Below are 7,600 nucleotides of genomic sequence, written 5' to 3' on the forward strand. Positions count from 1 at the left end.
CAGGCACTTGCAAATGCCTTTGTCACGAATGCACAAAGGGAAAAGTCCCATCCTAACACGTTTCCTTCATTTCATTTTTAAGAAAAACCAACATGTCCCAAAAGACTCCATTAACATACCTGGATATGTTTATTCCTGCACTGCTGTTAGCTCCAATTTGCAAACAAGCGCTTAACGATTGGTTCGTATGCATTGCCTGGCTTCCAGTGCTTCAGCCGTCTGTGCAGTGGAAAAGCCCACTCGGTTACGGGCACCGGTAACGTTTCCTGGAAGGTTATGCATCTTGCGCTTTGGATTTCATCAAAAGGAAACATTTTACTCCGTTAGATTGGCAGAGTGTTTCTCAGCAGGTGTGAGCCAGCGCACCAACGGGAAACTTCCGGTGTGAACAGTCTGGTGTGAATGCGCGCGCACATTTCCCAGCCCTACCCGCAGCTGGCTCACGCTAAAGCTACTGAAAGCTAACCCTGGTGCAAAACTCGGATGATGTGTGCGGAAATGAGCAAATCCTACAGGGCCCGGAGTCGGGGGAGACAGCAAGACTGGTTTTCTTTCCAGAGATGTTAGCTCTTCCTCTATTGGTGGTTTTCCAGCTGAGCTCTCCGGTTCCCGGCTCCCTCATCTCCAATGCCCCGCAGATCTCAGCATCCCCTTTCCATATGCCAGGGCCTCCCTATGTCTCCTCCTGAGACACCCCACTCATCTGGCTGCTTCTCAGTCTCTTGTGGCGGGTTTCAGAGTTTACAAACAGGTTTCCTCATGGACACAAGCATTGTAGGAGGTGTAAATAGAGATCTGACAAACCACACTTTATTAAGAGGCGACAGGAAGCCAGTCAGCGTATAATAATACCTGTTTACAACATGAAACAAAGGCGATTATGGTTTTATTAAACATCTGTAAGCTCTTTCTTAAACTGGTTTAGCAATAAGAGTTTTATAAAGTGTTTCAGCTGGGGATTTATTGTAGGTGTGTTTAATTATATAAATGTTCTTTATAGACCCCATGGCAGTACTGAGCGTGCAAAACAGAGCTGTTTTGATGAAGGTAAGGTCTGGCGTTGTTATAGAGTTTTCTTCAACATAAAAGACTTCTGTGGTACTGTTTATTTAAGACTTCCCAGCTAATGAGTTATTTAGTGTTTTCTCGAGTACAGCACCCAGGGATTTGAACCCTGGTACCTTTGTGATCCGGACTTCAACTCCCACCTACTGGATAGCGTGTCACACTTTGTTTTTTTTATTGCAGTAGACAGCTTCGAAAGACGGGTTTGTTTGCATTGAAAGCATTCACATGTATCCATTCTGAACAGCAGTCTTCATATTTATTAGGTCCTACACATAAGACCAAACCCAATTAAAACCGTTTCTGAATCTCAGTTTATATGCTCCATACCTCTGGCTGGAAATTTCAGTTTTTTTCTTTGCATTTTTATGTAATTCTGCCATTGGTGTGTGTTAGAATCATTTGCTCCTTTTTTTGGTTAATGGAACCTTAAAAATATGGCTGTAAATAATAAAAAAATGTGCCCTGTAGTTTTGTTTGTTGCCTGATTAGTTTCTGCAACATTGTGTCTGCTTTCTTCTTAAGAAATTTTTGTGTAGATTATACTCTTACAAGTAGGATAAATTATGAAGTTTTTGAGTTGTTTGGGTTTGTAATAACATTTCAACGTAGATCTTATTTGCTGAAGCTACTTTCGAACCGCAGGACATGCATTCGCTATAGTGACATGTACGTTTTTCTGATGCTACAATATATGATATTGTCAAGATATGCTTAATAATTTCCATAAGACTGGCGAGTTTTATTTACAAAACATAAGACCAGATAATTTATAAATCAGTGTTACTAAGATGTATCAGTAATTAAAATACAACCTAGGAGCTTTGATTTGGTGTCTGGTTGTGCTTTGTTTGAAGGGATAGAAAGTGTCTTTTCGGTACTTTCATTAAACTTTTGAAATGTTTGTATACTTCGTGTGTGAGCCACTTTGAAGTTTATGCAAGTTCTAAGCAATAACCTGCATGTTCTACCTGGACAGCACCCTTCGTCAGTCTCCTTCAGTATTCAGAGTGACACAAGTCATTGTGTAACTCCCCTCTCCCAGCAAACACCTTGGGAGTCTCCCTGTTAAAACACTACTGTAATGTGGTGCAAAACTTTGTATTTTGTGAAAGAAAAATAAAGCCACACTTATTTAGTGCAAATGTCTGTCTGCATGGTGTATGCTTCCATAGTATTTAGTGAGCTGAGACCAAATTCTTCCAATTGCATAATCCTACGACCTGCATCCCGAAGGTGGGTTTCCATACCTCAGAGTGCCCTCCCTGCCCCCTCTTTCCCATGTGAGATTCCAGCCTCAGAGAAAACCTGAAGCTGCAGACATTGAGTTTATGCTTAACAGGATGGAGCTATCCAGCCATTAGGCTCTGGTGGATTAAGTGAAGCTTTGACAGATTCCTTCCTTCCTTCCTTCCTTCCTTCCTTCCTTCCTTCCCTCCTTCCTTCCCTTCTTCCTTCCTTTCTTGCCCCACTGGTCTCTCCTGAGCTTCAGCGCTTTTTGCCTAGTGTCTTGGCTGAAATTCTGGGCCTCTCAAATTGCAAGCGGTCTCACCCTTGCATCTGGGTCTGGAGTATCAGCAGATCAGGAAGCCGAGCACTGAGTGAATAGAGGCTGAAGTGGTTTTGCCTTCAGAGAGGACCGTGAGTCATGCTCCTGAATGTGCCTAAAATGTGGAGTCAAAACCACAGTAGGAGCAGCTGAGCCTCTAAACGGCAACAGCAACCCCAGCTGTTGGTGAGAGGCGGAGCTGACAGGATCAAAACCACTCGCAGGAAATAGAAATATGTCTCCCACACCCTGGACTGTCTCGGATGTAATTCATTAGCTCCCCTAATGGCCAGTCTTATCCAAAGTTTATCTACGTTTTCTTCACCTGGATGGTCCCTAAGCATCCCTAGAAGAATGCTGTCCCAAATGTGTCACTTTCCCTCATGCAAGTGACTAAAATCCCTCCATACTTATCAAGGTTCTTCATGGAGCGCAGTGCGAGGAACTGGTGTATATTGCCTTTAGGGCACAGTGCTCCCAACTCCTTGCCCATCGCAGGCAGCCCCTCCCCTTGTCCCCTACCTCCAGCTAACCGCCCTGGCCACATCTCTTGTCATTTTACCACATCTCTGATTATTCCTAGGAGTAGTGAAACGTACCATGGACGTACCATAGACACATTTCTATTGTGGCTAAAGGTCAAAGTTAAATGGGAATTTGGAAGAAAACCCAAAAGGAAATGATGTCAAGAACTAGGACAACTTGAATGTAATGCTTATATTAAATTTTAATTAACAGAAATCTGTCAGTGTTCTGAGTCCCACAGGATGATCAAAGAAAGAGGGTCACTCAGGGATGAATTAAGGCCTTGCTGGCAGCAGGGAGACCCAGCCTCAGTGGACTGAATGTCCAAGAGCTACACAAAAGCATATGTATTTATTGATACACAAAAGTTGTTTGGGGGGTAAAACAAGTTCCTCAGACCCAAGCCCCTAATCTAATCTCTACGTTTCCTGAAGGAAAACATCACAGCCCTGCAATGTTGGTCCTTCCTGTGTACTGTTCTCAGTACTCAATGATGCAACACATTCCAGGTGTGCCAGGACTGTCCTGTGACCAGAGTCATGCCAAGGCTGTACGGCTCCTAATGAAAAACAACTCCGGAGATAAGAGAAAATGATCACTGTTTCCTACAATGGTTTCTTCAAGGTCAAAGTACTTCTAGAAAACAACTATTTCCTTCTCACGTTTACCTTAGAGAGAATGACTCTAGATTTCCTGCTACAGAAATTAAGGTGAATAAAGTTCTTGTGGTTATTATAGTATAAGGGACTTCGTGGCTTCAATATTAAAATGCAATATATATAGCTATGTACTTCTACCTAGGGCATGATCTTACCTGAGGTTTCAAAATCATTTATCCTAAGGGCAAATATTTTCAATATTCCCACCTACTGCCAATGAGCAAAGGTCTCCAAGTAGAGGGATCATCTCAGTGAGCCATGCACCTGGTGGATTGCCCTATCAAAGACCCTAAGTCTGGATCTGTCCTTGTAGGTAACAAAATGCCCAACAATTAAATTTCCTGGCTAGATCTGTGCTGCCAGGCAGGCTCGCCATGGCAGGACCTGGAAGGTGAAGTGAGCAGTGTTTTAAAGCTGTGTTTTGGGCAGAAAGGATATAAAAATGGATGCCACACCTTGGGGAAGGACTGAGTTGAGAATTGGAGACGAGGGATTTGGCAAATGTAAGGTGTCTGAATTGTAGTAATCATGGCTCAGAGTCTTGGGTTTATCAACGTTAGAATAATGTTTGAATAATGTCTGACAGCCTTTCTAGCTCCCCTGTGCTCTTAGGAAAAGCTTTAATTTGCAACAAGGCAATTAGGAAGGAACAAGCAAAGCTTTGAGAGTCGCTTTAGGAAATCTGACTTAAATGGTATCTGAGGGATATTCTCAGCGTCAGATTAGATGAGTGAAGAACAGAGGTAGGTTGAGTGACAGAAACGGCTAAACAAATTGCTAAACAACAGCCCGGACCGTGGTGGCACGCCTTTGATCCCGGCCTCTGGAGGCAGGGCAGCGGCAGGCAGAAGTTAGAGGCCATTAAGTGTGCACCTCCAAGCACGACTAGGGGCAGAAGAGAGGAGGGGAATTCATGACTAAGGCTGTGGGTTATCGAGCTACTGAGCCGCAGACTCCAGGGTGTGTGTGGCGGGCGGGGAGCTGGGTCTCCGGCTGGCAGCAGCTCTTCAGGAGACCCTCTACCCGCCTCAAAGGGAAAGGGACAAAGTCAATCTTTTGCTTCGAACACGGAGAAGGTGGTGGAACAGAGTGCGTTCCACAGAACAGCAAGGAGAAGCAAATTTGGAAGAAGTGCCTTCTGTGAGCCCTCCAAGTTCCACTTGATGTTTGGACTGCCTTTCTGACCAGTCACTATCTTGTCCTCAGACGTCTTGAGTATGTAATGTTCTTGGCCAGCCATTCACACCATTTGCTCACAACCCTCAGAAGTTCCTTGCTGTGCTGGCTCCCCGTGGGGTCAGCCCCGCCCATCAACCTTAGCTCTTTAGAAAAGGCTGGTCAGGCTCCGGAGTTTAAACAGAAGGTCTTTTTGATGGGACAGCAGTGGCTCAAGGAGACCCTAGCCTTGCTGTGATTAAGTCCCAAAGGTGTCCTGAGCAGGCATTTGTGACCTTGGTAGATCACCACTTCAGTTTGTGAGTTGATCAGAGGTGGGACAGGAGGCACTTTCCTCCTGCCTATGTTTCCTCATGGGACACCGCCAGTACCCACCCCTGAGTTCCCCAAATCCATCTGCTTAATCTTATCTACCTGTAAATTCTACCGCAGGGTGGGGTGGGGGTGGGGACCCACTGCTTACCTGTTCCTGACTCTTTAGCCTGCAGCCCCTTCCTCCCTTACTGGTCTGTGTCCTTCTTAACACCACATACGAGGGGATTTGGTTCTCTTTCCCCTACTATAAAAATAAAACAGAAATGTAAGTTTACCGGACTGGCAGGATGGTCCTGATCCTCCTCTATGTCCTCTATTCACCATGTGCTTGTCATGGTGTGCGTGCCCTCTCCCAGTAAATACATCTTGTGTGTGTTCAGATGGAACCGTTAGGAACAGCTCATTTGTTTTAACCTCTGTGCGGTACATGCTGGCCATCTAGTGAGTCACTAGAACAACCAGAGAACTCCATCACCCCCTTGGAGTGTGGGATGGTGCGGGACAGCTGTGGGAGCACAGACTAAGATTGGAAGGAACAGATGAGAAGCTGCTTCATCTGGGGATCTAGATACTAGTGCTCCTTTCTGCCTCTCCAGCACACAGCTGTCCTTAGACAGGTGACAGATGGCCTTTATTAGACAGAGGACCTGATGACCTTAGACAGGCGTTTCTGCCTCTCCAGCACACAGCTGACTGGTGACCTTAGGCAGGTGACAGGTGACCTTAGACAGGTGACAGGTGACCTTAGACAGGTGACCTTATGACCTTAGACAGGTGTTTCTGCCTCTTAGGCAGATGCTTTTACCTTGCTGGTGTTTGCCTTTTCATCTGTAAACTGGGAGTTTGAACTGTCCACTTTCTCTTTCTCTTTCTCTCTCTCTTTTTTTTTTTTTAATAAAGCGCGGTGCTTCAGTGTAATAACGCCTGTGTACTGCAGACCTGCAGCCATCACTAGGTCAAACAGGGGTACGGAAACATTTCCTTTTTCTTTTTAAGATTTATTTATTTTATTTATATGAGTACCACGGTTTGCTGTCTTTCAGACACCAGAAGAGGCATTGATCCCATTACAGATGGTTGTGAGTCACCATGTGGTTGCTGGGATTTGAACTCAGGACCTCTGGAAGAGCAGTCAGTGCTCTTAACCACTGAGCCATCTCCAGCCCCCTTTCTCTTTCAAAGTCTATTACTACTTTACAGTAATTAGAATAGAGGTGAAGTGTTACTCAAGGCACGGCGGACTCTGAGTATGAATCCTGTCAGAGATTTCACAGTACTGTTTTTACTCATATACGTTTTTGGAGTTAGCCTAAATTCTATTTAAAAAAAAATTGTGTGTGTGTGTGTGTGTGTGTGTGTGTGTGTGTGTACCCAGCATTTTGTGTGTGTGAATGAGGGTGTGCATGTGTGGAGCTCAGACGACTACCTATGTCTCCATCATTGTTTTCTGCCTTGATTGTGATGGAGTCTCTCGTTGCTGCTGCTGTGGGTAGAAGATTACCGACCCTTAAACTTTCATGGCTCCGCCTTTGATCTTGCTGTAGGAACACTGGGATTATAGAGGTGTGCTACTATAGTTGTCTACAAGGGCTCTCGGGATTCGAACTTCAGTCCTCATGCTTGCTTGGCAAGCTCTTTACTCACTGAGCCGTAATCTTTCCAGCCCTACATTCTAATTTTGATTGTGACTCTATGCCCTTGAGTGAAGCTACTTGTGATGATTCTACGTCCAGCCCTAGCAGGAAGAGATGATATGACTTGTAATTGGTGAACTGAGCCAAAAAAAAGTCTAAATGCTTCAACATTCTTAGAAGCAGATAAAGTTTTAATGGTGTGCTTTTCCTGTATGCTTGAAAACCACTTGATTTTAAAAAAATGAATCTTAGTGTTAACCTTTGGAAAATATAAACATCTTTTTCCGTGTTATCCAAATACAGCACCCATTTTCTTTGTTTACAGTAGTAAAATGTCATCAAGATGGAGAACGGATGACTAATAAGAACATAAATACTTAGTTATTTATTCTTCTCTCATTAAAACAATCTGGAACTTCTGTCATTCTGAAAGGTCAGTCTGTCATTAATGGGTTAGTTATCTTGACTGACCCACTTTTGGATAATCAGGGCTGTTAATAAGACTTCCTTGTTCTTTTTGGTGTGTGCTTGTGAGAGAGGTAGAGGTAGGGAGAGGGAGACAGAGACAGAGATGCAGATAGACAGACAGACAGACAGACAGAGGCTCTGTAGGATGCTAAAACCGCTTGGTGGGCTTTGTAGAGAGTCAAAGCCTGGACAAATTGGTTGGGGAAGTA

The sequence above is a fragment of the Rattus rattus genome, chromosome 3 (assembly GCF_011064425.1).
Source record: "Rattus rattus isolate New Zealand chromosome 3, Rrattus_CSIRO_v1, whole genome shotgun sequence".
In the NCBI taxonomy this organism is placed as follows: Eukaryota; Metazoa; Chordata; class Mammalia; order Rodentia; family Muridae; genus Rattus; species Rattus rattus.